At 37.8% G+C, this 22,334-nt stretch overlaps 1 protein-coding gene across 8 annotated transcripts in view; it reads left to right on the top strand.

The window, feature by feature from the left end:
• Positions 1–22,334, top strand: part of Dlgap1 (DLG associated protein 1) — an 878,199-nt gene that overhangs the window by 277,972 nt on the left and 577,893 nt on the right. For 7 of the 8 annotated variants that reach the window (XM_078030334.1, XM_078030332.1, XM_078030333.1 and 4 more), the window contains exon 3: positions 11,171–11,279. The exons of the other annotated variant lie outside the window; for it this stretch is intronic. The gene's annotated coding sequence lies outside the window, so the exon portion shown is untranslated. The remainder of the gene's footprint in view (positions 1–11,170; positions 11,280–22,334) is intronic. 8 annotated transcript variants of the gene reach the window in all.

The following is a 22,334-nucleotide window of genomic DNA, read 5'->3' as shown; positions in this document are numbered from 1 at the left end:
GGATTAAAAAAATGTGGGATATATACACAATGGGATTTACTCAGCAATAAAAGAATAAAATCATGGTATTTGCAGGTAAATGGATGGCATTGGAGAAGATAAAACTAAGTAGAGTTAGCCAATCCCCCAAAAACAAATGCCGAATGTTTTTTTTGATACAAGGAGGCTGACTCATAGTGGGGTAGGGAGGGGGAGCATGGGAGGAATAGATGAATTCTAGATAGGGAAGAAGGGTGGGAGGGAAAGGGAGTAGCAAGGGGTTAGCAAGAATGGTGGAATGTGATGGACACCATTATCCAATGTACATGTATGAAGATATGAATTGGGCATCAACTTACTTTATATACAAACAGAGATATGAAAAATTGTGGTACATATGTGTAAATAAGAATTGTAATGCATTCTGCTATCATTTTTTATATGATTGTATAGAATGCCTTTTTGTGTGGGGGGTAAGGACACCATATAAGGATGTCTCAATGATTGTCCAAACTCTGCTGGGATGAATTTTCTGTTTATGTGGGACTTTGCTACATGTACACCACTTAAATTCTCTGTGCCTTTCTTACCTTTAAAATGAAGAAATTTGACTGATGAATGATAAAGTTCAGTTTGTGTTTAAAAATGTTTGATTCACTGATTCACTGGCGATTAGCAGCAAACACTTGGGAAATGGCTAGCTGGGAAGAGTGATACAGTTTGTGGTCAGGGAACCAGTATTGCCAACTGGCATATCAAAGTTTGGAACCAAGACTATGGTCTCATTGGCAACTGAGTGTTTGGCTCTAGCAATTACACTAGTCACCAACTCGATTAAAAATATAATAAAGCTCTTTTATATTTTGGCACAGAAAATTGACTTTGAAGAATAAGGACATCTAAATCTGATACAAAAGAAAAAGTTGTTAACATAATGATAAAAAGGAGATTAAATCCTGGCTCTGAGGTTTTCACTAAGGCTTTGGCCAAATAATATCTTTGTGCCCCAATTTTAGCATCTAGGAAATGGATGTTGATAATAATATCTAGATGAAGCAATTCATTTAAAGATCCTGGAACATAGTAAGCTCTGATAATTTCTATCTAGATTGATATGTGTCTTGGGGAAAATACCAAGAATCAACATGGAGACCAGCCTGTATCTGTCTGAACCTCCACTTACCAGATATAATAATTAGGTCAGTTTCTTAACATCTCTGCATCACAGTCTCCTCTTCTATAAAATGGCAATAATAACAGCTCCTATTTCATAGGGTGATTGCAGAATATACAGGAAATAATCCAAGTAATATTCTCACAACAATATCTGGCATATAGTAAATTCAATATATGTAGCTTTTCCTGTTATGTGCATTAAGCTCCAGTGTGGAGGGAATTGAGATAGATACAGAAGGTGGGTCAGCCCAAATTTAGAGAGAGCAATGGGATTCATCTTTTATGCTGCATAGCTTCTGATAGTCTATTGGGTCTCTTAAAATTTTTAGTTTAGAAAACTATGTGAAATCGTACTGAAACCTTTGAGATTTTAGAGGGAAAAATGACTTTCAAACTGTAAGACATTGAATGATTCCCTACTTAAGGCATTGAAAATTAATATCAGTCTTCAAATGAAGATATAAGGATAGGGGTTGGGGATGTGGCTCAAGTGGTAGCGTGCTCACCTGGCATGCATGAGGCACTGGGTTCAATCCTCAGCACCACATAAAAATAAAATAAAGAAATTACGTCCACCTAAAACTAAAAAATAAATATTAAAAAAAAGATATAAGGATAGGATAGAAGTACACAGGTAAAAAGATAAAAACAGTAAAATGAAGGCTCAGTTTCCAACTAGGACTACACATTTTAAAATGCATTTTAATTTTGGCAAGCTTTAAAGAAAAAGGAAATAAACTTAACACATTTCATGACTGAGAGGCCCTTTTCACTTAGGGAAAAATGTTTACTTACATTGAACACACATTATTTCATTTAAATGAAAAGTATAATTGTTCAAAAATAGGTGGCCACCTGTTCTGTCAAGGGAATAGGGATAAAAGAGGGCTTCTTAGCAGAGAGTAATATAAAATATTTTCCCTTAAAAACATTGTTTCTTACACGTAATTAAGTTCATTTAGGCTGAACAAGTGCTTTTAAGGCTTTATTGAGGTTTGATTGGTTTATGAAAAGATTTACATACTTAATGGATCTGATTCGATGAATTTGGACACATGCTTTTTAAAAATATGAATGTCTCTTGAGAGTTCAGGTAGCTCTACTTTTCACACTTGAGAGTAAATTGCTTTTATCATGACTTTTCTCTCTTCTCCAACTGAGTATTTGACCTTGAGGGCAGTGGAGTTTCAAAAGTAATATTAAATTAAATTAGAAGTTAAATTGAATTAAAAGCTGGGGGACTTTTGAGCAGGTTTGACTTGAATTAGCAACTTTGGTCAGATGTCCAAGGAATCATTTGGGAGACAGCAAAAACACACTCAGGGAAACAGAGACTAAATTAATCTAGTTTTCTGTTGTACTAGGACTTTCAGAAGATGGTGATCTATTTCCAAAATCCTATATAATGCTTAGTACTATATAATACTTAGTCTATATGTTAATAATGCTTGAAGGGCTTGCTAGAGTCTGCACCGTTCATTACAACAGGGTGAATGCAAATGGGTACAGAATTTGCTATACAGGGCCCCAGGGAACAATGAAAATGCAGGTCCCTTTTCAGAAAGGATCATTAAAAATACTAGGAAAGAAAAACACAGTATTTCCTTCCTTTCACCATCTCTCTCTTGACATATCCAAGTGATTTTTATTTGCTAGTTCATGTTGTTGCAAGTAAAAAAGAAGAAAGAGAACCCAAAGCACAAATTATTAGCATGAATTTTACCATCCAGCTTTATCTTGCACAATGGAAATATAAGCATAAATAACTTGCATGCAAAAAGCACCAAACATTTCACAATTCAAATTTTGTAGATCATATTTATATGTGTCATTCTGACCAGCGCAGTGAAAAATGCCACACAAAACTCTCAACTAACTACCAACAGGGTCTCCTTTATTTTGCTGATGAGTAGGGAAGGATTGCATGAAAAAGAACCATGAAAGGCTCTTTCTTTTATTCTTTTTCCTGTATCATCTTTTTCAACCCAAGTGGTTGGCTAAACCAGGGAAATAAAACAAGGATGAACATTTATGATAGGGTATGTGTTTCTTAGAACTCCATCCCCTCCTTGCCAGTTTTGAAGGAAGTTCTGGTTCCAATGAAGGTGTGCAGCTCCCCAGTTAGACATAGACAGAGCACACTTAACTCTTTGTTCTCATGTTGAATCTCACTGAATGCCTTTAAATGATGTGTCCATCAAAATGCACCATCATGAACACCATGTGCAGATGAGGCCATAAGGAGTAGCCACAGACATGCATGTTGTGTAGCTACCCCTTGCTCCCTGCATGTTCACTGTCCCACTGGACACATCCTCAAAACAATGGTGTGCATTAAACAAAGAACAGTGCCTCCCTAAGCGTGAACCCTTTACAGCTGTGCTGGTGACTCACCCATGAACCCAGACTTGCCTTTTCTTACATGCAAAAGAAAGTGCTAACTTACTAGTTCTCTTTTTCTTATTACATGATTTAACACTGCCTCCGACAGATGGGAAGTCACAGGGTTGTTCTGAAGTTTATTTTTGTTATGGTTTGTATGTGAGGTGTCTCCCAAAAGCTCACATAGGGGACAATGCAAAAGGGTTCAAGGGGAAAATAATTGGGTCGTGAGAGCCTTAAACTAGTTACTGAATTGGGCTGGGGTTATGGCTCAGCGGTAGAGCACTTGCCTAGTATGCGTGAGGCACTGGGTTCGATTCTCAGCAGCACATATAAATAAATAAAGGTTCATCAACATCTAAAAATATATTTTAAAAAAAAACTACTTAGTGAATTAATCACCTGATGGGATTAGCTGAATGGTAACTGAAGGCAGGTGTGAGTTGGCTGGAGAAGGTGGGCATTGGGGGCGTGGCTTTGGGGTATATATTTGTATCTGGCAAGTGGCAATCTCTCTCTGCTCTCTGATCATCCTGTGAGCCACTTCCCTCTGCCACACTTTTCTTCCATGATATTCTGCTTCACCTCGGGCCCCAGGGAATGGAGCCAGTCTTCTATGGACTGAGATCTCTGAAACCATGAGCCCCCAATATACTCTATCTCCTTTACAATTTTTCTGGTTGGGTCTTTTAGTCCCAGCAGCAAAATAACTGTCTAAAATAATTTTACTCCAAGAACTTCCAGCCTGAGGGGGGCCAGCATGAGGGGCTGGCAGGTCGTTTAACATTGTCTTCAAGCAAATGTAACGATTTATGGATTTTGTTGTAAATAGTGAGTAAAAGTTCAGATAAAACATGAGATTTCAAATAAATGATGCTGCTTGTTAAGTAAAAGTGGTACTTGTGGGAAAACTTGAAAATATTGGAACAGAAGGACAGCTCTGCTGAGAGTTGGAAGGCCTGGGGGCCTGTCGTGGCTTTCTGTTGGCCATGATCTCAAAAAAAGTCCTTTATGGTCCCCATAACACTCCTCTGTAAAATGGAGTTTGAATATAGATGGTTTCCAATTGGAGACTTTTCCCATCAAAGAGGCATTTATAAATCAAGGAATCTGTTTTAAAAGATACAATGGTAGAATTTAAAAATTCTTGCTAGAACTTCCAGGGATCCTCAGCTCACCTCAGGACAGTGTACTTCCTCAGCTCTACACTTGGACTTAGGGTTTAAATGATCTTCTTTCCCATATCTCTGCATCTTCTTCATCCCAAAGGATTACCGATCATTACTAAAGGGCACAGAAGTTAGAACTAGAGGGTAAAATTTAAAAAAAAAAAAAGATAACTATTCCCCCCTACCCCATGAATCCAGGGATATCTGAAAGTCCAGTGACTTTTTAGATTCCTACATTTATTTCTGTTCTGTTTTCATTTTTAATTTAGATCTTTCAGTTCTTGTCCAAACTAAAATTTACCTAGCTATCTGAAAATTGTATTTTATGACTTACTTAGTACTGTTAATATTTTATCAGATTTTTCCCCCTATATTTTAAAAAGAACTGCCAAAATGTAAAGTATGATTTTTTATTAGGTCTTGCAGAAAATTGATTTTTTTCACAGAAAGATGGGTTCAATCTTATTATGCAGCCAATAGAAAAATAAGTATTTTAAAATGCAGGAAACAGAAGAGAATTAAAATATGTTGAATTCATGTTATGCACCAGTTACTGCCCTTTACACTATATTATTTGATTTAACCCCTACAAAAATCATCTGTGGCAGGTAAAAATAAGATTACCACCAGTTCCCTCTGCTCTGCAGAATGGTTTTAATGCAAACCCAGCCTGGACCTCTCTCCCTCATTCCAGTGTTGCATTTCTCTGTGTGTTGGCCTTTCATTACTATGACCAAAATACCTGACAAGAACAACTTAGAGAGGGAAAAGTTTATTACATCGTATGGTTTCAGACATTCAGCCCATGGTTGATCAACTACATTGCTAGGGCCCAAGATGAGTCAGAACATCATGGTGGAACATGGCAGAAGAGAGCTGCTTACCTCATTGAGGTGGCCAGAAAGAGAGAGAGAGAGAGAGAGAGAGAGAGAGAGAGAGAGAGAGAGAGAGAGAGAGAAAGAGAGAAGAGTAGAACCAGGGGCACAAGAGACAGTTCCCAAAAGCCTACCCCCAGCAACCCACTTCCTATAACACCTGGCACAGCAGTCTTTTCAAATTTTTAATCCATAGGATGGATTAATCCTCTGATTAGGTTACAGATTTCACCATCCAATCATTTTACCCCTGAACATTTCATCAATCATTTCACCCCTGAACATTCCTGCATTAATGCACCTTTTGAAAGACACCTTATATCTAAACCATAACAATATCCAACCATCGACGTGACGAGCCCACTTAACAAGGACACCTCAAAGTCAACATGGCCAGAGTGATCTCATCATCTTTTCCCTTAAGCTGATCTACCATAAGCTTTTCTCATCTCAAATGATGGCAATGTGGCTTAGGCTAAAAACCCTGGGGTCATCCTTGTCTCCTTTCTTCTCACCTTTGCCAACAATCCATCAGGAGATCCTGTCAGCTGGATCCTGTCAACTGCTTCACATTGAGTCCAACATGGAGTCACTCACTCCCAAGGGAGCTGACACTCCCTCTCCCAGATAATCAGTGAGGTTTCCAGCGACTTCTGTTTTGACCTCCCTTTGTTCTGGTCCCAGCCAACAGCCAAGATGAACCATTGAAACAAAATCCATGTCAGTCGTGAGCTCAGATTCCTGAGATGGCCTCCCATTTTACTCTCAGAGTGAAAACAAAAAGCCTTGAGCCACCCCCTTCTTCCACTTCCCCGTCATTCCCCCCACCACAGGGCCATTCTCCCGTCTAGTTGTCCTCCCTCACTTCACTCCATCCTCAGTGACTTCCTTGAAATTCCAAGACCATCCAGGTACACCCCACTGTAGGCCTTGATCCCAGCAGGTCCCTCCTCCTGGAACACCCTATTCTTGCAGATGACCAACTCTCTCCAATACTTCAAGCTTTTGGTCAAATTTCACTTCTTAATGAAATCCTGTAGGAGTCCATGTTCTGTTGCTCTAGCAAAATATCTTAAGGGTAGGTAAAGGAATAAAGAAAAGAATCTTAGAAGTAAAGCTCACAGCATTGGAAACTCCAAGGGCATGACACCAGCATTAGCTTGGTTCTGGTGAGGACCTGATGGAGGATTACAAGACAATGGCAGACCTGTGTGCAAGATGAAGAATCACAGGGTGAGACACGAAGCCAGAGAGAGGGGAGAGGCCAGTCCTGCTCTTTATAACAACCTTTTCATGAGCATTAGCTAGGGTCCCAAGGGAACTTTATTAATTACTTTTGAGTTTGGTGCCCCCAATGACAAATGGGCTTCCAGGAGGCTCCACTTCTCAAAGGCCCCACCACCTCTTAACATCACCACAATGGTAGGCGAGGATGTGGGGAAATAGGCACACTCATACACTGCTGGTGGGACTGCAAGTTGGTGCAGCCAACATGGAAAGCAGTATGGAGAATCCTTGGAAAACTGGAAATGGAACCACCATTTGGCCCAGCTATCCCTCTCCTCAGTCTATAACCATAGGTCTTAACCTTCCCCCTCCCTCTTCCTCTCACCCCTCTTCCCTATCTAGAATTCATCTATTCCTCCCATACTCCCCATCCCTACCCCACTATGAGTCAGCCTCCTGGTTACCTACACCATCCTGAGGGCAGAATAGCCAATAGTTTTTCAATGAACCTCTTAGAACACTGTAACTAAAATGACTGTATTATAGAATAACACACTTAAAATAAATGATATGAGATGTATTTGTTTGGACTCTGACCACAGAGTTATAGAAACAAACAAATTTGAGCTAGCTCAAGTCAAAAAATTAATTTAAAAATAAATAATTAAAGGTTTATTGATCTCCTGGAAGCCACACACAAAAAAGGAAAGATAAATGAATGAGAACAGGAGGCAGATTATTTTAAATAGTTTCCACTCTACTTTCCATATATGTGTTTTTCATCCTTTCTCTACAGTTTACAAATATTTGCTCCCTGTGTCTGTAGGAGACAAGGAGAAGATGCTCCATCCATCCCTCTTTAAACCTGAGCAAGGTTGTGGTTTGCTTGTCCTTAAGTTATGAGCCCTGTTTAGGTAAAATCTTTCTCCTGATCCAATCAACAATGGCCAGGATTGAGGACTCAGTGTGTAAATAACTGATAGAGGACACCTTACTGATAGGTGGATGGGGAGGGCAGGGTACACCCCAGAGAAATTAGCTCAGCACACAACCCAAAAGTGGTTGACCATAGAATAAGACAGTAGAAGAGAGAAAGCACACTATTCTGTGCTAAGTTGAAATTCCTATTTCCTATCATTTTATCTGTGTAAGTTCAAGGTTGTTACTGATGAGAAAGCCTATGTGACTCTTCTGATACTCAAATAATTATTGTCCTTTTGCTCTCATTTTTTTCTCCAGTATGGGGGCTAATTACTGTTACTTGATAATTGGAAAGACCAGAGAGAAAAAAACAGAAGAAGGACAGTTGGGGTCAGGAAGAGGAGAGAGAATATCAGAGAGCCAGGAGTTCTGCATTATAATCTCACTTCTGTCACTGGGAAACAAATGCCTTGGGCAAGTCCATTCTCTGATCTCTGTGGTCTTGATTGTCCAGTGAGGAATGACAATCAGTAGCTTTCCAAACTAGTGTGATCAGTGTAATGAGCTGGGAACATTTTCAAAATGCAGATTCCCCTGACTTACCCACGAATATTCTGATTTATAAGACTTTGCATAACCCAATGTTAAGGTTTGGATATGAGGTATCCCCCAAAAGCTCCTGTGTTGTTTTAGGAATACTCAGAGGTGAAATTATTAGATTCTTGGAACTGTAATCTTATCAGTCATCCTAGTTAGAATGGACTGGGTAGTAATGTAGGTAGGTGGGATGTATCTACAGGAGGTGGGTCTTGGGGGGTTGTGCTCTGGAAGAGTTCATTTTTTCCTGGAAAGTCTCCCCCATTCTCCCAACCCCCCACTCACCCTGCTTCTTGGTCACCATAAACAAAGCAGTGCTCCTCCACCACACCCTTTCACCAGGATGCTCTGCCTCACCTCAGGCCCAGAGCACGGGAGTCATCTGACCATGGACTGAACCCCTGAAACCATGAGCCAAAAGAAACTTTCCTCCTCTAAGTTGTTCTTATTAGGTATCTTGGTCATAGTGATGAAAACGTAACCAACACCAGGTGTGACAGCATACATTGGTACTCCCAGCTACTCAGGAGGCTGAGGCAGGAGGATTATTTGGGGCCAACCTACAAAACATAGAAAGAAAGACTCTGTCTCCAAAAACAGTACGTACACACACACACACACACACACACACACACACACACACACACACAGAGAGAGAGAGAGAGAGAAAGAGAGAAAGAGAGAGAGAGAGAGAGAGAGAGAGAGAGAGAGAGAGAGATATTACATGAAGCTCTCTATTTTGTACTTCCAAGCAGCTTTTTGGATGATTATGATGACCAACTATATATGGAAACCACAAGACTAGAAGATATTTAAGGCCACATTTAGTGTTTAAAATATCCGTTTGCCTAATAATCATCTCACTTAGAAGATACTCTGATTGTAATTAAATTTATTTCTTACCTATGCTTAATTGTCATCTTCAGGAGTTACCTAATATTTCCATTTTGTTTCTACTGAAACTTAAGAACACTATTTAGCACAAACTAGATTCTCAATAAACATTTATGAGGGCTGGGGTTGTGGCTCAGCAGTAGAGCGCTCACCTAGTACATGCAAGGTGCTGGGTTCGATCCTCAGCACCACATGAAAGTAAATAAATAATAATAAGTAAATAAATAAAATAAAGTTAAAAATTAAAAAAGATGCAGTCATTGCCTTTTCAAACAAGATAAGCTTTTATGTATGGATAAGTAGTTAGTTCTATATGTTTTCCAAATGAACTCTTATTTATTTTCCCTTGAGTATCTTTGTCCCCACAAATATGGTAAAGGAATTCCTTTTGGACTTTGTCCAGTTTACTAGAACATTCAGAACACCTAATGGGATAATAGTATATAAATCAAAGTTCAAATATCTAAATTATTCCTGAAAGTTTATGATGGTGGAATATCATTTTAAAGCATAGATAAACCAGATTTATGTGAAAGTGTGATATTGTTGATGTGCTTTGTTAAGTGCTGTGCAGATTTGTGATGCTGTTGTGTTACTATTTTTGCATTTCTCCATCCACAGCATTCTAATATCTGTGAGCTTTATCAGTGCTTTAAAGTATTCTGAAGAGGATTTTACTGGTGCTGAACTTTATGAATGTCCAGTATGCTTTTAGGAAACTAAAGGTCTTGGTTTCTAAAGGCCTGGATTTCCAGACAGCGTACCTATGCCTACCAACTATACAAACTGATCAAGCCAAGCCACATCCCCTAAAATTTCTCTTCTATATTATGAGTTCTACATTCATTCAGACACTATATTTTCTCTTTTCTACAGTACTGGGAATTGAACTGATTCTGTCACTAACCTACATCCCTAACCCTTTTTAAATTTTTATTTCAAAACAGTCTTGCTAAATTGGCCAGACCAACCTTGAACACGCGATCCTCCTGCCTGAGACTCCCAAGTCACTGAGATTGCAGGCATGCCTCACTGCCCCCAGCCCTGCATTGTAATTTTCACAAGTAATTAGAGGTTAAAAAAATGAAATTGGTATTCTCATTTCTGAGTCTGATTACATTTCTGCTGATCACTTAGATTCACCATTTTTCTCCTTCCCTTCTGAGAATATTTTTATATGCTTCCTTGGTCCACAAAATTATATTGCTGAAAATAAAAAACAGAAGCAGATCTCTATAGACTCCTACACTTTCCAACACCAGATCATGTGTGTGTGTGAAACCAGTCCTTTTGTGTGACCTTTCAGAAAGGAAAATCACAGCTCAACATATAGCATGTGATGTGATCTGAAATGCTTTCCTCTCCCACTACTGTGGGCCCAGGTGTGGGTTCCATTATGTTTCTTTCCTATGAAAGCATCACTAATAATTAGGAGTAATGGTTTGGCTTGGGTATCCGCAAGCCCACAGAAGTACATCTGGGATTACCGTACCATGATTGGTTCCTTCTGTGATGTTGAAAGAACCACCCTAGAAAGAACGATATTTTTTAGTCCTTTTACAGTCATGGTGGTTTAGTTGCAGTGGTGATAAACCAAATAATGCACAGAATATGAATACGATCTTGTATTTATGCTGAATATTATAAAAATCATATCATTGATGTTTGTATTTTATTGCTTTTGAAATAGTAGTAGTAGAAAGGTATTTTGTGAATATCAAACCTATTTATTACAGTGACTTTTTACATTTTTTGTGGTTGATTTTATTTTCTGAAAGACATAAAAATATTAAGTATGGCATCACATAATAACGGCTGCCGTGTAAATTTTCTATGAAAATCATTACTCATCATTGAATTTAATGTCTGCTAATGTAATTCTTATGAGACCATTCTTAACTTTTTTCCAGGTTAGTCATTACATCTAATCATTGCATTATTATCTTTCAGATTATTTGAATAAAACATACCAAAAGTGACATCAGGTTAAAAAAAATTCCTGCACTTTGGATCTTTTTCTGCTTTGGAAGCAAGAAAAATGGAAAATTAATAAACAAAGGTAAAACATTCCTTTTTCCCTTATATAACACATTTTCTGGCTTTCTCATCAGTCATTTCTTTCTTTGGGGAAAAAAACTAAATAAATAAGGTGGTGTTTTTTTATTTTTTTTTTCTAAAAATTTCTTTTAATATTTCTTATATTTCAAACAATATACCAAAATCTATTTAAAAGAAATTAAAATTTCCGAAGAAAATCTAATCCAGAACAAAGCAGTCAATAAATGTATGTTATAAAGAGAGACAACTCCTTTCTGGGAAATATATTACAACATATATAACAAATTATCACTGTGTATTTTTTTTTTTTTTTGGTTTCATGCATGGACTCTGGACCTGATGTAGTTTGTGTGTTTAATCTCTGTTATTGTTGCTAACCTAGAATAACATATCAGTCAAACACTATTTTTATGAATCTGTGAACCAAACTATTGTATGTTATGTTAGGTACAGAATTATAAAACTAGATAATATAATATCTGCTTTATTTGTATATTTATTGATTAGCATGTTCTACAGATTTGCAAACAGACATGCTCACCATGATCTAAATATGTTAAGAAAGACAATGGAAACACTGGAGTCCATGCTTCAATCTCCACTCATGGAAGGGGAAGAAGAGCAAATATTAACTATGTAGAAAAAAAGATAGTACAAAAATGACATCACATCAGAAGGGAACTGATAATGTGGAATATATTGATAAGTTATTGTCTTTGGGTTACTTGTCCACCAGTCAATGACTTGAATATAGCAGTGTAATGGGACACTGATCCCAAACATCAAGGTTTTGAAACAAGAAAAGTGAGTCAGTAAAGAAGCACAAGTCAAAATATAGGTACATGAATAAGTCCACCTTTGTGGACCCTGGGAATTTGGTTCCTAGTAGGCCTCCCAAGATGGATATGGATACTTTCTGAAATTTCTACCTGGAGGAGGTGCTACAAGAGTTTTATACATTGGCTCTTTCCCGCTGGTTGTGAATGGCCATCAGAGGCATGAGTTCCCCAATCTAGAGTGCTCTGGTGCCACATGGTGCAGGAAGTGCATACCAGTTGTCCCTTGATGTGTACACTAGGAAGGCAAGGATAATCCATGCAGGCATAGGAATATCTGTCCCTGCGGCTATGGGCTACAATCACAAGTGGGCGCAGGGACTTGAGGCAGACAACAACTGGTAAATGTTATGGTTCATTTTACTTTATTTTAAAACATAGCATTTTCTTCCTACATTAAATACCTCCATAAAGAACATTTTTGTGTGTTTCAAAGTTATACCCAAGTGTCACGGAACCAGAGTAAATTCTGTTTCAAAAGTATCTCTTTCATCAATAAACTTTCTTTGTTCAGAATGAGACATGCATCTTGGTTCACAAGTATATTTTTTAAGTTATATAATAAGATTCAAAGTATGGTAAACATTTTGGAATAGTTAGAAATACTATAACAAAATTTCACAGTACCAGTATTTATTAGTCACTGTCTATTGTTTCATATACAAGAAAGCGTCTGTGGATAGATCCTAAAGCAGTACCATGGTATTTCCTATGTGGAAACTGTAAGAAAAGAACTGAATGAAGGAAATAAAGAGAAAAGAGAGGCAGCTCAACAGGAACACAGGTTGATTAGAGACAAACCTGCGCAGGGGAAGCCCACTGGAGACTTAGACCTGTCTTATCCTTATAGCCTAGGGAAGTTGTAAGGGATGAGGAAGTTGGGGAATTTTTGCAGTTAGACCATTGCTAGGGGGTTGTCAGAAAAGGGTCCTTGGGTTTGTCAGAGAAGAGTCCTTATAATTGTCACCTCTCTTCTTTGAGGTGGCCACTGTACCATGTCCAACCAGGTACTTTTCAGGATTTCAGTCCCAGATAAAATTTTCCTTTCTTTGTATGACGATGGAGCCTGGGGATCAGGTCAGGCTGAGCCAGAGTGACTGTGAGGTGACTGTTGTGCTAGGATAGACGAGATGTTTCAAAATGGCGTTGCCTGTGTCAGGTTCTTCTGATCATAAACAACCCTGTAAGCAGTGGCATTATTTGTGTGAAAAGCATGACTGACATTGAGTCTAGTTGACATAATGTTAGGTGGATGGATGGTCAGCTAGTAAAACAGTACCTTAAAGTGAATCAAAGTATTTGGGTGGGGGGGGGGGTTGGCTTTAGGTTTTTCATTTTTGTGGGAGAACATTAACAGATTAAAGTTGGGAGTAGTCTGTTTGGACCTAAAACATCACATATTCAGAAGAACAATATTATCTGTGAACTCTAAGCAGCATCTATTAAAAATAAAACAGACATCAACAAACATCTGAACTAATACATATTAGGATGCAATTTTCTAGTAAAAGGAATGAAATTGGAGGGGGAGCAGAAAATGGTGGAGCAGGTTATGGCAGATGCAAGATGGAAATACCAAAAAAGTGGACACAATCAAACCATAGGGTAAAAACAAACCATATTCTGAGCACAGAATGCTCACTGGCTGAATGACCCATCAATCTGAGACATGATAAATTCCAGAATCACCAAAAAAGGGTGAATTTACTGTGTCTTCTCACTTTAACAGTATAATCGCCTCTTTAATTGGCTTCTCTTTGGATCCAGAGTCGACCTGGACAAGAGCTAGGATCATGTCTGCTTTTTGCTCAGAAAATATTCTCAGATTTAACAAATTTATTTGTTGTCTAAACTCCTAAAACAGATACTCAAAGCCTGCCACTCCAGTTTTCTGACATTTCTTATCCTTGACTTCACTTACAAGTAGCCTATCCCATTGTCTAGAAATGTCATCTCCGTGATTTATCAAGCTTTCGATTGATTTTGTGGATTTGTGATTCTCAAACAAGATTGAATCTAAGGTCAGGTCCAAGAATTTGTGTTTCTGTCAAGTTCTCAGGTGATGCTGATCTTGCTGGTCCAAAGACTTGACTTGGAGAATCACACTGTACAACAAATAGACTGGGCACTATAATGTCTGCATTACAGTTAGAATCAAAGAGAGTAGAATAAAAGACTTCCTTACCAGCATCACCGCCGTGGGGAGGTGTGTTAGTTTACACATGGCATCTGCGGCTGATAGTCAAAAACCATCTTAATATCATAAAATTCCCAACAATAAAATTTTTGATACATTTTTATATCTCCCACTGCATTAAAGAGTTAGGCGATCCATAAATATTTGTTGAGTGGATGAATAGGGGGAGGGGGTGTGGGAGTGAAAGAAATATGGACAGTTTAGCAACTCATTTCAGCAAGAAAATTAACTCCTTATAAAGAAACTTGTCTGGCATGTGGTAATAGAGAAAGACTTATTTCCTTAACATGGAAACCTCCTCATAAGACCATCCTCAATATATAAGACATTTTATAAGATGGACCAAGTCTATTCAAAACCTGAGTAGCTGATATCTATAGCATTGTGCTCTTTAATAAGCAGAGCTTTTCACAAAAGACTTTTTGCTATTTGATTGAGTACAATGGTGGAAATGTCATTTTTATCAAGACAAATTGTACATTTTATTTTATAAAAGAGCCACGGGATATGTGAAACCAGGAAATCACATCAATTTAATAAATTCCTTTGCAAATGTTTCTTCCTTGAGTTTAAATTTTGCAGCTGCAGCATAATTTGAATGTTTATTCACATTTAGGACAATTGTGCTTTCTGTTTTTTTTTTTTTTTTTTGCTTTCTTGCATTCAAATGTGTTCATGTATCAATGTTGCACATTTTCTCTCTGCATCTTTTATCTGCATACATCATCACATGATTGGCTTGGTAAATTTATCCTACTTTTCTTGCTAAAATAACTGTTCCTGCTGTCTGTTTTCTGCCTACTCTTTGATTTATTCCAGAAATTGGGCTCAATGCCTACTTTTAGAGCTCAGTGTGAAATTTATTCTGTATGTTTTTAAACCGAATTCCCACATTTTTTTTCTGTTATGTATTCTGTTGTAGAGTCAACTTCAAATTGCACCCATGAAAAAGCTTATGATTTATATTGGCATAAATAATCACAATGAATGGTTAACAGAAATGCTTGAAATTTTATATTTATAAATTTATTTCATAATTTACTTCAATAATAGAAAATTAAAATTTTCATTTATGCATAGGTCTAATGTTAAAGCTTAAATTAAAAGTCCTTGTCCCAACTTTATAATCATGACCTTGATATATGAAGTTGGCTGAGACCCTAAGGCTCAGTTACCTCAGTTAGAAAAAGAAGGGTTTGGCTTGCAGAGGCCTCCTGGGAACTGGAATTCTAAAAGACAAATATGTCTGGAAGTCTGTGGTGCAAGGTGGTTTTTCATGGATATAAGCCAGGGCTTTGGAACTCAGCTCTTCTTAAAATTGAAGGTGTTGCTGGGTGCAGTGCTGCACACCTGTAATCTCAGCAACCTAGAAGGCTGAGACAAGAGGATCATGAGTTCAAAGCCAGCCTCAGCAATGATGAGGTGCTATGCAACTCAGTGAGACCCTATCTTTAAATAAAATACAGCATAGGGCTGGGGAAGTGACTCAGTGGTCAAAAGCCCTGAGTTCAATCCTCAGTACCCTCCCCAGCCCACAAAAAAAGATTGAAGGTGTTGCTGGGCACCAAGGTACATGCCTGTATTCTTAGGAACTGTGAAGGCTAAAGCAGGAGGATGGCAATTTCTAGGCCACTTCAATAACTTAGAAAAACTCTGGGTCAAAAATAACATAAGGGCTGGGGTTGTGGCTCAGTGGTAGAGTGCTTGCCTGGCATGTGTGAGGTACTGGGTTTGATCCTCAGCACCACATGAAATAAATAAAGTTAACTATAACTAAAAATATTTTTTAAATAATAAAAACATAAAAGGGGCTGGGGATGCAACTCAGTGCCTCTGGGTTCAGGCCCCAGTATCAAAAAAAAAAAAATGTGAAAGTGTTCATGTCCAAGATGAAATTAGGTTCTAGTTGGCCACTGGATATACTTATATGTACAAAACAAAATAAATAAATAACCACAGTGACTCCTGGTGGCAAATGAAACAGAGCCAGTCATCCTGGAAAAGGTACCTCATGCCCTTAGGAAACAGTATCATGATTCCTGTCACGTGTCAAACAACCTTTCTGCTAAGCCATTAGACACCAAGTCTGTGTGATGCTCTACTCCTCAAAGATTAAAGAAATAAAATTAGATTTGTTCTCTTGCATTTGTTTGTATGTTTGTTTTGTTGTTGTTGTTGTTGCTTTGGAAAAGAAAGAAAAAGAAAGTTTAGGATACCCTGGTCTTGTTGCAGTGCCTTATCATGCAAATCTTAGCATAAAGTGAATCAATTAGAAAACAAGAGAATCAATCAATCAATTAACTCACATATTTGAAGGCAGAGTTGAAAGGTCAGGATTTTGGACACAGAAAGATTTCAATTCATAACCCAGATATTTTATTTACCAAGTGGGTAAGCTTACAGACTACTCGAACCTCTCATTATCTCCAGCTGTAAAATGAGAACAGTGTTTTATAATTATCTGCATGGTTGCTTTAGATAAAAGATAATACACAGATAATACACAGAATATCTAGAATGTGATAGAAGCTGCACCAATAGCTCTAAAGACTTGTCCAGGCCTCAAAGCTGACTGGAGCCCCAACCAGGATTTTCAGAGGTTAATGGAGATTATTACACTCTCCTCCAATATGATTCTACAAAGTTAAGAAATTGTACTCGGGACTCTAAAAGATGAAAACAGTTTAGAAAAATGTATCCATAACTCAGCCATTCTGAGTCTTCAAAAGCTAATGGTAAAATTCAATATAGTTTTTCATGTAGCCAGGGCACCTCTTCCTCTGCACATTGCCAGTGATCACACGTGACAAGTGAAATCCCTTTCATCTAGAGTAACCCCTTCAGCATCAAGTATGATCTCTGCAAATTGCATCCTGTCATCTGTTCTGTAATTTAGCCACAGCCTGGGCAGAAACCAAAATAAAGATTCTTCAAGCCATAGGTTTATCCTCAATGACAATTTATATATTCTTGATTTTTATCTGATTCCAGTATGTACATAATTATTCTTTCTTCCCCTGATTTCTCCTCCTCTTCTTCCTTTTCTTCTTCTCCTTGTCTCCCAAACAGTCCAGTCTGCCTGATGTACCCTTATACCCAGAGGCGAAAGAAATCAAATTTTAGTCAATAGATGATTCCTTTACTACAGGATTCATGCAGATATTGAGCATTTTTCTGGTCTTTTATGTCCTTTTGAGATTGAATTGTTACTTTGCTATTGGTTGACTTCAATACTTTGTCAGCAGAAATTCAGAGCTGTCTGTTTAATAGGATATCAATAAAGTTTTGGTGTAATATTTCATCAATTCTAGAAGATTTAATTCTGTTGGATTTTTTTCCTATTTCAATATTCCATAAATCTCCTGCAAGTTTGCATGCTTTGAGATAAATTGTACTTTTTACAGTTCTATTTTTTATGTCAGAAATAATTTAGAAATTGTGAACTGCTTGTGTTATTTGAGTACCTTGATTATTTCAGACATCTGGGCAATAACTAACATCTGACTGTGGAATGTTAAGTTTGCCTATTTGTCATGTTTCAGCAGCAAATCACCTTTGCAATGAAAATCATATGGATGAGGGGTCTCAAGCCTTATGAGGTAGAGACAGACAGATGGATATAGTGAGTGTAGTGGTGGTGGTAATGGTGATGATAATGTTTATCTGCACAATCTGATCATCCTCATTAGCATAGTTATTTCTAAGTAGACTAATTATTACTGATATTAATATTTTATGATATGAACTATTAAATATTCTCTAAAAATGCTATTTTGTACAATAGAAGAATTTGTACTATAGACTATAAAGGAGTTTATTGTGAATCACATTTTTGAATATTTTTTTGCACTGTAAGAATATCAAAGGACACTTACTATGCAGTGCAAGGATGCTGCTTGCAAGAACTATAGGAAAAGGTGCAAAGACTTGTTGGCTTATTTCATGAGGGGTTTTTTCATTCTTGCTGTATTCTCAACATGTGCTACAAATTTCCAACTAAAGTACCTTAATTCATTTAAAAAGCTAAGGTTGGGGGAGAATGACTATCTGTTTAACAATGAGCATTCATGCTAAGATTTCTTTATCTTTCCAATGAAGTCAGGGAAGTTAAAATTAAATAAAAGAGAAATTTGAAAAAATAATCATAGTCATACATACTGCCCATCTCTCTGGCACCTCAAATATCTGAGTTCTTCAACTGGCATTTCTGTGTAATCAAAAGCATAATAGCAAACATATATTATGTGGTTTGGGTGTATGCCAACCATTGTTTTAGACACTTTCCCTAAATTGTCTCACTTAATCCTTACTACAGCTCTAGGAAAATTCTATACAACTAAGGAAGAAATTGACAAATCTACTGCCATAGGAACGGGACTTCAAGATATTTTTCCTCAATCAATGACAGAGGAACTTCACAGGAAAAAGAAAAATTAATTGAAAATACAAAGGATATAAACAACACACTAAAGACTTCATTTAGGGGTCATACAGAGATGTCTTCACTGAATAGTTGAAGAACACCATTTCTTTTCAAGTGTATGTGTGATTATGCACTAAGCTATCTATCAGACCTAATACCTACTCTCCATTTCACAGACGAGAAAACTAGGGACAGAGAATTTAAATCACTTTTGAAGGAACATGGCATTAGCATGTTCAGAGCCAGGCATTAAATCCATGAATCCAGACAATTTGCTAGCAAAGCATACTGGATCATCATTTGCATGTGCGCGCGCGCGTGTGTGTGTGTGTGTGTGTGTGTGTGTGTGTGTGTGTGTGTGTGTGTGTTAGGAAAAGGAGACTAAACTTAATTTGTTACATTGTATTTTGAAGCAGGGATGTTGCCATGATTTGAGATCAACCCATTATCACCTTGGCAGAATAAAACAATTCAAACCACAAAGTAAAAGTATGTGTAAACAATTGCTAAATGCTGAAATTGAAAAACAAATTGAAGGACATACAATTGTGTGTCACTTAACAATGGGGCTTGCTTTCTGAGAAATCCGTCATGTGAATGCCAAGGAGGAAACGTATCCATTCAAAGATGGCTACAACAAGCTTAGGTGATATAATCCCAAGAGATCACCATTGTCTGGGATATTTTTATGTGTAGATGACCACAGTTAAAATTACCTTAAATTAATTGCCCTTAATAAATAGGATCTGAATTATTGATCATGTTGAGGGTCTGTGTATTAAATGTGAGGACGTCATATGTGTTTTGTAGCCATCAAACTCAGCCTTTCCAAATCTGAACTCTTGTCCCCCCTCTGTTCCCTCCCCCATGCTTCTCCCTCTTTGGCTGTTCCCTGTCTCAGTCTGTGACACCATTCTTCACCCACTCAGCTTCTTAAGTTAGAAACCCAGGAGTCATCTGTGAAATCTCCTTCACACACACCCCAAACCTTGGGCAAATTTGAATGAATTTCTTGAATGAAATACCATATTACCCATCTAATATTTTAATGCCCAATTAGACAGATGGTTACAGTCAGTAAGAGTTTGAAGATCAAATATTCAACTCTACAGATGTTTTCTAATGTGTGTTGGTTTCTGGGCACACCGTTCAATTCCTGTGTATGGTTTGCTTTTGCTTTTTCATTTTGTTGGTAGTGGTGTGGTTAAGGTTGAGCAGCCTCAAAGCTCAATGGAAGATCCGCTCCTGAAGAGCGGAGCTATCTTACCTCTCCATGGAAGTATTGCATTTATTGACAAATACAGCATATTGCCTTTGGCAAACACACACTGTCAGCAGTATTACTTCCTTTAATTATGTCCTTTGGGGAAAAAGAAAATTCCATTTTCTGGCAAGACAGCATTCCTAATCAAAGACTTCCTGGGTCTTGAGTAATAAAAAAACTCAAATACTTCAAGCTGCAATGTATAGTAGGGCTTAATTGGATATGTACTTTAATCTCCTGTGGGGATCAAGAAACTCTAAATGTTATGCACAAGAAAATATTTCATGAGGTACACAAGGAACATTTTGCACATTCTGAACCATTTTTATTTAAGAAATATTACCAGTAAATAACATGTGCATTGGTAATAAAAACTTGAATAATTCTCTTTCTTGACTTTGAAAGTACTGCTTCTTTTCTGATATTTTTATTATCATTATTTTTCATTCAATCCTGTTTCTAAGTATGGAAAATTCTGCAGAGTTGGATGATGGGGGAGGGTTCCTTGGGCAGGTAAACTGAAGGCCTGGGTTCTAATAAGGTATGAAGAATAAGAATGAGAAATGTTGGATATTAAAAGTGAAGCCAATCCCCAACCTCCCACCCCAGGGAGACAGTTTCTAGAAAAAGAGAAAGACTGTGGTTTCGACTCAAGGGAAGGCCCTTATTGAGATGGCAGTGGAGGAAGAAGCCCTGCTCGGGAAGGCTGCAGTGAGACATGGAGACCACAGATGTTTTTTGACATAAAGGCCAAAAGGAAAGTTTCAGAATTCAGACCAGAAAATTTAATTAACATGGTCATGTCATAATTTTAAACTTAGAAACTTCTTTCAAATGTGGCATCTATCTTACAAAGTTTATATATTTATACATTTTTGAAATGATAAATCCCATCACCCCATCTCAGCTATCTGACCTCTCATTTTTTCAAAATAGGACCAATGTCAAATTATGTCAGTTATGTCAATGTCAAAACCTCGAGGTGACCTTTGACTTATTGCTCACTTCCTTCCCACTTACTTAACACTGGGTTCGTGGTTATTTTCTCCTCATCCTTTCAAGCCACTCCTTTCCTAACATCTTCATCCAGGCCCTTCTGCCTCCTGCCTCAGCTGCTGCAGTCTCCTGCCAACCTCGTTCCAAAATTTCATTTTGCAAGCCATCTCCATACTAACATCCCCTAAATACCATTTCCAATATATTTTTGATTGTGTTTCTTGAGTCCTCATGGAACAGACACTATGCTAAGTGTACAATTTTATTTAATTCTTAGAGCCAATGTTAGACAGAAATGGATAAGAAAATTGGTCTTTAAAGGATTTGGAGGAACTCACCCAAGGTTGCAACAGCTAAGCAGGAAAGTCTAACTCCAGACATTTGAAATGAGTCATGGCACATAACCTACTATGGCTATGTAGGAAAGATACAGTGGTGACCAGATTCCAGGGGACGAAGCTGAGTATGCTAGATCAAATTGTGGAAAATTCAGCCAGGTGTGGTGGTGCACACCTGTAATCCCAGCGACTCAGAAGGCTGAGACAGGAGGATGGCAAGTTTGAGGTCAGCCTTCAGCCACTTAGCAAGACCTTGTCTCAAAAAAATAAAAAATAAAATAAAAAGGTTTGGGGATGTGGCTCAGTGGTTAAGTACCTCTGAGTTCAATCCTGAGTACCAAAGATGGAGAGGTGGGTTACAAAAGAAAAGAAAAATTGTGGAAGATTCAATAAATTTTATTCAACAGGGAAAAATTCATTCAAGATTTTTCCGCAAGGGCTAGGGAAACACAGGGCCAAATTTGTTGCTGCGCTCTCTGCAAGGGATGCTCTTGCTGACCTTCTTGCCTCCTGAACCTCTTTGGAGACTCTCCTCCATTGCCACCTCTGGGGAGGAATACTGAGTCTCTCCTTTGCACCTTTACAGCTTAACTCCAAGCACTTAGGGTGTTGCCAGTATATCCTTCTGCCACCCTTTGTTCAGCAATTCTCATAGGAATCCCGAAATCTTGTTGAGGTGTTGCTACCCCTACTTCAAGGATAAGCAAAGCAATACTCTCAGCCTCGATGTGAGGTGCCTCTATAAATCATAAGTGAAGCACATTTGCATTAACAATGCCTTCGACCTGGTAAATGCTCAATAAATGTGTAATGAATATATTGATGTCTTTTATCTGTTTATGCCTTTTCTTTCATTAAAAAGGTTTAAGACTTCTGGATGACAGGAAGTACTCTTCTCAGAACTTTCTAGTTCTCATCAAACCCACCACTGTGTATTGTACAGATCAAGTAAAAGTACTTGATATATGTATCATACGAGGCTTTCATTTTCTTTTCCTGTTT

This window comes from Ictidomys tridecemlineatus, chromosome 13, assembly GCF_052094955.1.
Source record: "Ictidomys tridecemlineatus isolate mIctTri1 chromosome 13, mIctTri1.hap1, whole genome shotgun sequence".
Taxonomy (NCBI): domain Eukaryota; kingdom Metazoa; phylum Chordata; class Mammalia; order Rodentia; family Sciuridae; genus Ictidomys; species Ictidomys tridecemlineatus.
This window is presented reverse-complemented; position numbering and strand designations above follow the sequence as displayed.